Raw genomic sequence first — 8,475 nt, forward strand, 5'->3', positions numbered from 1 at the left:
TTTTGCAGCTGCTGCCTGACATTGAGCGCTGCTGCTCAGCTTATTTGTAACCATCATACACAAATCCAAGTATATTTCAATTTAAGGCTGAGACCACACTTTGCGTTTCCACCTGCGTTTCAGGTGCTTTTTAGGTCTGTTTTTAGAACCACCTTTTTCATGCCAAAAGGCATGCGTTTTGATTTTACAGCAAAGTCAATGGAAAATGGGGATTTCTAGACCCCACTTTGCGTTTCCAAACGCTGCGTTTAATTTGCATATTTTGTGGCAGAAACCATGCGTTCAAAGAAGCAGCATGTCAATTGTTTTTGCCATTTTGGGTGCGTTTTGCTAACATTGAAGTCAATGAGAAATGGCAAAAACCACGATTCCTGCAAATGCCTGCGTTTTACCTGCTTTTTATGTGCAGAAAACATGCGTCTTGGACATTGAAATAATGATTTCATATGTTCCTTTACACACACACACACATAGTCTGACAATTAAATTAAAGAAAAATAATAATTTATTCCTATTTTTCCAATAAATAGTATATTACCGCTATAATTTTATTCAATATTTCTATTTTCTTAATTATTTCTAAAATTATATGTTTTCCTTTTTTTTTTCTTTTTTCATTGTGTTTGACAGATTAAACTTTATTTAGCAGTGTCTTGATGTTCAAAACGCATCTGTCAAAACGCAGGTGAAAAAGCTCTGAAAACGCATCTAAAACGCGGTAAATACGCATGTGTTTGTAGCGCTAAATTTCTGAAAAAGGCAACTTTGGTCAAATCAATTAAGCCCAAAACGTGCGTTTAGAACTGCAAGTAGGAGAACGCAAAGTGGGGTCTTAGCCTAAAGGGAACCTGTCACCAGAATTTTGAGTTCTAAACCAAAAGCAGCCCCTTAGGCAGCGCCTGTCCTGCATTCTATACTACAGGTTTCTCGCTGACTTTGCTGGCATAAGGATTTGCTTGCAGATTTTCTTCAGTATTTTTTTTTATCTGCACAATACAGAAATATGCAGAATATTGTTCACTGACATTGAGGATTATTGAATTTTTAGCTCAGTTTACACGCCGCTTGGATATTGCTAAAATACTGAATTCCATAACAACAAACTAAATGAAGCATTCAATGTTTCGCTGCTTTGCTTCTTACCCCATTTCACGTGGGAAAGCCTCATGACTACACAGTGAGCACAGCTCATGACTTTTCCTATTACAGTTTTATGATTCATATATGGCTGATTTTATTATGTTAACAACAGATCTATCAACAGTTTACACACTATACTATATACATTAGTCCTCTGAGTCTGGTGTATTTACTTTGAAATTCATGTCAGAACAGCTGTGTGACCATTTCGGTAACTTTACAGTAAATCTATGCCAACCTAGCCTAGTTGTCAGTTCCTCAGTATACCTCCTCCCTGCTTAGATCTCCACTGACCTAGCCTAGTTGTCAGTTCCTCAGTATACTTCCTCCCTGCTTAGATCTCCACTGACCTAGCCTAGTTTTCAGCTCCTCAATGTCCCTCCTCCCTGCTGAGATTGCCACTGACCTAACCTAGTTATCAGCTCCTAGGTTTCCTGCCTCCCTGCTGACATCTCCACCCACCTAGCCTTGTTGACAGTTCCTCAGTGTTCCTCCTCCCTGCTGAGATCTCCACCCACTTTACCTAGCTGTCAGGTCCTCAGTGTCCCTCCTCCCTGCTGAGATCTCCACTCACCTAGCCTAATTATCATCTCCTCAGTGTCCCTCATTCCTGCTGAGATCTCCACCCACCTAGCCTTGTTGACAGCTCCTCAGTGTCCCTCCTCCCTGCTGAGATCTCCACCCACTTAGCCTAGCTGTCAGTGCCTCAGTGTTATTCCTCCCTACTGAGATCTCCACCCTCTTAGCCTAGCTGTCAGCGCCTCAGTGTCCCTCCTCTCTGCTGAGATCTCAACTCACCTAGCCTTGTTGATAGCTCCTCAGTGTCTCTCCTCCCTGCTGAGATCTCACACTGCTCAGTATGAGCTGTAGCTGTTATTTGCCTTATGTGGGCACAGACTGAATACATTTGGATAAATTCTCTCACTTCAGAGCTAGACTTATAAAATCATTATTTTGCTATCAGAATTATACAGTAAAGAAGTAAAAAAAGAATACAGACACCAGAATTGTCATTTTTCTGTTGTAATTTTCTCCACACTTAGGGTATGTGCACACGTTAAGTATTTGAATGCAGAAATGTTTGCATCTTTTGGCCGGTAAAATGCAGCAGCAAAATTACTTGTTTTTGAGGACCCGTGTAGGGACATTAGGGGTTGCAGGGCTCAGCCTCAGGTGACCCTTCTCCCTAACAGTAGGGCCTTCCATTATCATCTTTCCTGGTGTTCCCATCTGTGTTCTGCTCTACACTGGGTGTTCCCCCTAAGGCTAGTTTCACACTTGCGTTGAACGGTATCCGTTGCATTGCGTTGTGTGACGGATGCATTGGATGCGTTTCATATAGTGGCACAACGGATGCAACGGATCGTACAAAATGACGCAATCCGTTATAGTTTTTTGTTCTTGACTTTACACATCCGGGCATGCGCAGTTGTGTAAAGACGGTTGCGTTAACGGAATCCTTCAAATGACGGATTCTAATGGAATCCGCCACCATAGGCATCCATTATAAAAAAACACGGACGCCGACGGAATCCTGCAGGTTGCGTTTTTTTCACACCCCGCCAAGCGCAGAAAAATGTTACATGCAGCGTTCCATCTGCCAAGCGGATGCAACGCAGCATCGGCTAACGGATGCAACGCAAGGCCATCCGTTGCTATCCATAGCTAATAAAGTCTATGAGGAATCAAACTGTCTCCTGCAACGGTTACCGTATTCCTCAAGGCGGCGGATAGCAACGGATGCCGTTCAAAGCAGGTGTGAAAGTAGCCTAACCCGGGCATGACACATATAGACATAATTGCACACACACCCCCGCCATATAATAAAATTGTATCCTTTGGAGCTTATTGTAGAGTTTTTTATATTACATAAAATAAAAAAATGGCATGGGGTCTGTCCTATTTTTATGAACCAGCCATGTTAAAACAGACAGATATTATCAGATTGGGAAGCTCCATGGTTATTAGGTCCTTCTCAGCCTTAAAATAGCAGCCCGCAGCCAACCCAAAAGTTGAGCATTACAAGATACTCCAATTCTGGCTCTTTGCCTGGCTCTTACAGTGTGCCCTGGAGCGGTGGCAATATTTTTGGGGCTGATATCAGCTGTGTAATGTCAGTTGGCATCAAACCCAGGGATTAGTAATGGAGAGGGATCTATCAGACACCCCTAATACTAACCCAGTAAGAAAAAAAAAAAAAAAAACCCCCACATATATTTATATAAACACCAACTCTTTCCCTGGTTCAACATGTTATTGAAAAAGAAAACAACAAACCCATGGAGGTCCACCACAGTCCACCAAATCCACCATTGTCCAACTGCAGAGGAAAGTCTGAACAGCAGTGATGTCACCGATCTTCAGAGGTGCCGGGTGTCGAGAGCGGTGACGTCAGTCTTCAGACGTTCCTGCTCACGTTGCCTCTGGACCACAGCAGATTCGGTGGACTACAGTGGATCTGCATGGGTTTTTTTTTTAAAATGGTAAACTGGGACGTGCCCAATAACCAAGAGCTTTCCATACCTGATAATATCAGCCCCCAGCTGTCTGCTTTACTTTTGCTGGTAATACAAAATGGAGGGACCCCAAGTTGTTTTTTCATTCATTTATTTATGTCATCATAAAAAGCTGCCGAATAAGCCTCACAGGGTGAAATTGTATTATATGTCAGGGGGGGTTGTGCAATTTCATATTTATATTTATCTCTTTAGAAAAAAAATGCATGCAAAAAAAATGCAGCAAATCCGCAATCTTTTTGTAAGCTGCATTTTTTGAATCACCCATTGAAGCCAAATGGCGAAAAAAAACACTGCAAAAACGCAGCAAATCTGGAAAAAAAAATTCTACATTTTTATAGCATTTTGACAGTCACCCATTGAAGTCAATTGGGGCAAAAACGCTGAAACAATTGACCCGCTGCAGATTATATTCTGCAAGTCATAAATTACTTTTCAGGATTCTCACTAACTTTTCTGGCATCAGAATTTTTTCAGATTTTGTAACCAATCTGCACTCAAAAATGCATAAAAAAATTAGGCAAAAACGGAACGTGTGCACACAGCTCTAAAAAAAAAATTTCTGAACAACTTTTCAAAAACTGTTAAGAAAAAAAAAAGCTGCAAAATGTTTGCACAACACTATGGCATGAGAAATATCAAACAGATTTATGCAAAATTTTGTAGCAAATCATTTCATGAATCTCGTCCCAGAGTGTCAGATTATTCTGAATGTTCTAGTTTAGCTGGTTGTGCAGCTACAATGTTTGGCCGTGTTATGTAGGTGTGAATACTATACAGTATGTAATAGTCATATGTCAGCGTGTTGTGGTCACAGCCTCATAAAAGGTGTTACAATGATAGAATAATGTGGTTAATTTACTATAGTGTAAAATGTTTGGAAGATTTACTTTTTCTTTGTGTATTTTTTGACTAAGGTGTTTCAGACTGTGAGAACGGTTTCATATTCTTAAAGCAAACGCCCACAAGCAACGTTCTGTGATATACGCCCACAAGGAACGTTCTGTGATATACGCCCACAAGGAACGTTCTGTGATATACGCCCACAAGGAACGTTCTGTGATATACGCCCACAAGGAACGTTCTGTGATATACGCCCACAAGGAACGTTCTGTGATATACGCCCACAAGGAACGTTCTGTGATATACGCCCACAAGGAACGTTCTGTGATATACGCCCACAACACAAGGAACATTCTGTGATATACGCCCACAAGGAACGTTCTGTGATATACGCCCACAAGGAAGTTCCCATTTGGTTGAAGGAAAAATTTGTATCTTTATTTCAGGGGGACATGTCTTTGCAATGGAGGGGCACAGAAGAAAAAGGGAAAAAAAAACTGTTTTAGAATCAGCAAAGCTTATGAGAATCCAGAAATCTCACACACACACGCAGAAAAAAAACACTTTGGTTTTTTTTTCCTGACTAAAATGTTAACCTCCTTGTTTTTTTGCTGCTTGTTTGAAAGAATGAGAATGTCAAGTCTTTGGCTTTGTGCCCACATTGCTTTTTACCTGCTTTTTCAACTGCAACGTTTAGGCTATGACCGCACTTTGCGTTTTCCTACTTGCAGTTCTAAACGCACATTTTTTGCCCTAATTGATTTAGCCAAAGTTGCCGTTTCCAGAAACTTAGCGCAGAAAACGCATGCGTATTTACCGCGTTTTAGATGCGTTTTCAGCGCTTTTTCCATGCTTTTCAATAGCGTTTTGACAGATGCGTTTTGAACATCAAGACACTGCTAAATAAAGATTAAACAGTCAAACAGAATGAAAAAAGAGAAAAAAAAGCAAAACATATAATTTTTGAATTATTTAAGAAAATAGTTATATTTCATGAAATTATAGCGGTTTTATAATATTTATTGCTAAAATAGCAATAAAATCATAATTTTCAAAATGTAATTGTCGGACTATGTGTGTGTGTAAAGGGACATATTATTCCATTATTTTAATGTCTGAAAAGCATGCATTTTTGAAGGCAAATACGTATTGTTTGTGCACCTAAACAGCATGTAAAACGCTGGAATTTTGATGTTTGTTGCTTTTTGATACTTCTCATTGACTTCAATGTTATTAAATCGCTGCAGAAATAGCAAAAACAATTGACATGCTTCTTTGAACGCATGGTTTTTGCCACAAATTCTGCAAATTAAACGCAGCATTTTAAGATGCAAAGTGCGGTCTAGAAATCTACATTTCCCATAGACTATCATGGAAAAGCACAACGCATGCGTTTTGGCATGAAAACGCTGCAGCTCAAAACGGACCTAAAAAGCACCAGAAACGCAGGTGGAAACGCAAAGTGCAGTCATACCCTTAATGCCAAAATGGATGTGTTCTGCTTTTCAGGCCTCCAACACACATCGTGAAAAACATGCATGTGTCATACGGTCTGTTTTTCCGGTCCGTGATCCGTTTTTAGGTCCGTTTTTATGGTACGTGTGGCATCTGTGTGAATGGCGTATGCTAGGCGTATGTGCGTGTGAAATGTCCATGTGTGCGTGATGTAACTATTAGTAACGTAACTAACATGTGTTTGTGTTTCCCGTGTGAAATGATCCGTGTGTGATGCAAAATGTCGTTGATACATGCCGGCTGACAGCAGACATAGTTGCGCGATGAGAATGAACTCGGGTGAACTTCACCCGACTTCATTGTCATATCGCGGCTCTGTCTGGGTGTCGCGTACTGATTAGCGGTCACCCGTGAAGGACTCACCGGTGACCGCTAATCCCCTGAGTCACTGAAGTGAGCAGCGCGATTAGCGCTGCTGTCACTCAGGTTACCCCGCGGCTAGCTGGATCCTCCACCCGAGACCGCAACTCACCTGTGACTTCATCGCTGTCACTCGGGCAACTTGCAGTCACAGTTGGAGGATCCAGCGGTGGCCGCGAGTAACCTCAGTGACAGCTCAGCTGATCGCGCGGCTAACCTCAGTTGCTGTGTGGATCTGGCAGGAGCGGCGGTGTCTTCTGCAGCTCCTGTCACCTTCATGTAGCAGAGCTGTAAGCGACGTGGGACCTCCGTGGATTACGCCGGACATGGATGGCTTTTTCGGGCTTAATAAAGTAGTGAACGAGGGTATTTGTTAGTGTTTATTATTCCAAATAAAGGATTTCTTCGGTGTATGTGTTTATTTACTGTAACTTACAGATTAATCATGGAAGGTATCTCGGGGAGACGCCTGACATGATCAATCTTGGACTTAGTGGCAGCTATGGGCTGCCATTAACTCCTTATTACCCCGATTGCCAATGCACCAGGGCAAATTGGGAAGAACCGGGTACAGTCCCAGTACTGTTGCATTTAATAGATGTAGCTATTCTGGGCGGCTGCTTGCTGATATTGTTAGGCTGGGGGGGGCTCACCATAATGTGGGGCTCCCCATCCTGAGAATACCAGCCTTCAGGCAGTTTGACTTTACCCTGGCTGGTATCTAAATGAGGGGATCCGCACGTCGTTTTTTTTTAAAATTATTTATTTATTTTACTGCTCGATAGTGACACGCCCACCGGCGGCTGTGATTGGTTGCAGTGAGACAGCTGTCACTCAGCGTGGGGGCATGTCTCACTGCAACCAATCATAGGCGCCGGTGGGCGGGGAAAGCAGGGAATACGAGATTGATTAATGAGCGGACGGCTTTTTTCAAAATAGTAAAAGCCGCCGGAGGTTTTTTTAACAGCCGTGCAGCGCCGCGCCGGTAATCGGGGAACGGTGAGTATGAGAGAGGGGGGGGAAACTGACTGACAGACAGACAGAGAGAGAGAGGGACAGACAAGACAGAGAGACCGGCCGACGGACTGAGGGAGATTGACCGACATACACAGAAAAAGAAAGAATGACCGACATCGCTAGAAAAAAGCACAAAACGTACACGGAGCATGCGGAGATGCATACGTGTTTACTAACGTGTGCGCACATACCCATAGACTTTCATTGGGTCCGTGTGTGCGTGCTCCATGCAGAAAACGGACATGCTTCCGTGCAAAATGGAAACAAATACGGATCACGGACACACGGACATTATGGAATAACGCACGTGTGACCTCAAACATAGATCTAACATTGGTGCACGTTTGTCCGTGTTTCCGGTATATACGGAAACGGACCAAACACGCACGTCTTTAATGGATGTGTGTTGGAGGCCTCAAGCAAAGTCTATGGGAATTTGGGTTTCTTGTGCGCACTATGCTGTTCAAAATGCTGCCTTTTTGTGGCAGAAATTTGGGCAAAAAACTCTGCTTTTCAAAGAAGCAACATGTCAATTGTTTTTTGCCATTTGCGTTTTGAACTGCATAGTGGGCACAAGAAACCCAAATTCCCATAGACTTTGCTTGAAAAGCAGAACACAACCATTTTGGCATTAAACCGCTGCAGTTTGAAAAAGCAGCAAAAAAGCAGGTAAAAAGCAACGTGGACACAGCCTTTCACCGTTTTGCACTCATACAAATCTATGAGGAAGTGCAAAACTGCAGCAAAAGCACAGGTAATTTCTTGACAAGATAGGAGGCTTTGTTGCAGAAAAAAGTGCCCTGTGTGAACATACCCTTACAAGGATGTCCGACATGATCTAACCTCCACTAGAGCATGGAACAACGTTTATCCATACAATACCTGACAGAGAATGTGCCATTTGAAATTAGAACCATGTGGAGGTACACAGTGGTCAATAGTGCCGTATTATGGTTTTCTCGTCCCCTCCTCCCTCCTCCCCCCTCTCTCCTTCCCTTCGCCTCTCTCCTCCCTTCCTCTTCTCCTTCTCCTCTTCTTCTCCTTCTCCTTCTCCTCCTTCTTCTCCTTCTCCTCCTTATTCTCC

Source organism: Anomaloglossus baeobatrachus, chromosome 11, assembly GCF_048569485.1.
Source record: "Anomaloglossus baeobatrachus isolate aAnoBae1 chromosome 11, aAnoBae1.hap1, whole genome shotgun sequence".
Taxonomy (NCBI): domain Eukaryota; kingdom Metazoa; phylum Chordata; class Amphibia; order Anura; family Aromobatidae; genus Anomaloglossus; species Anomaloglossus baeobatrachus.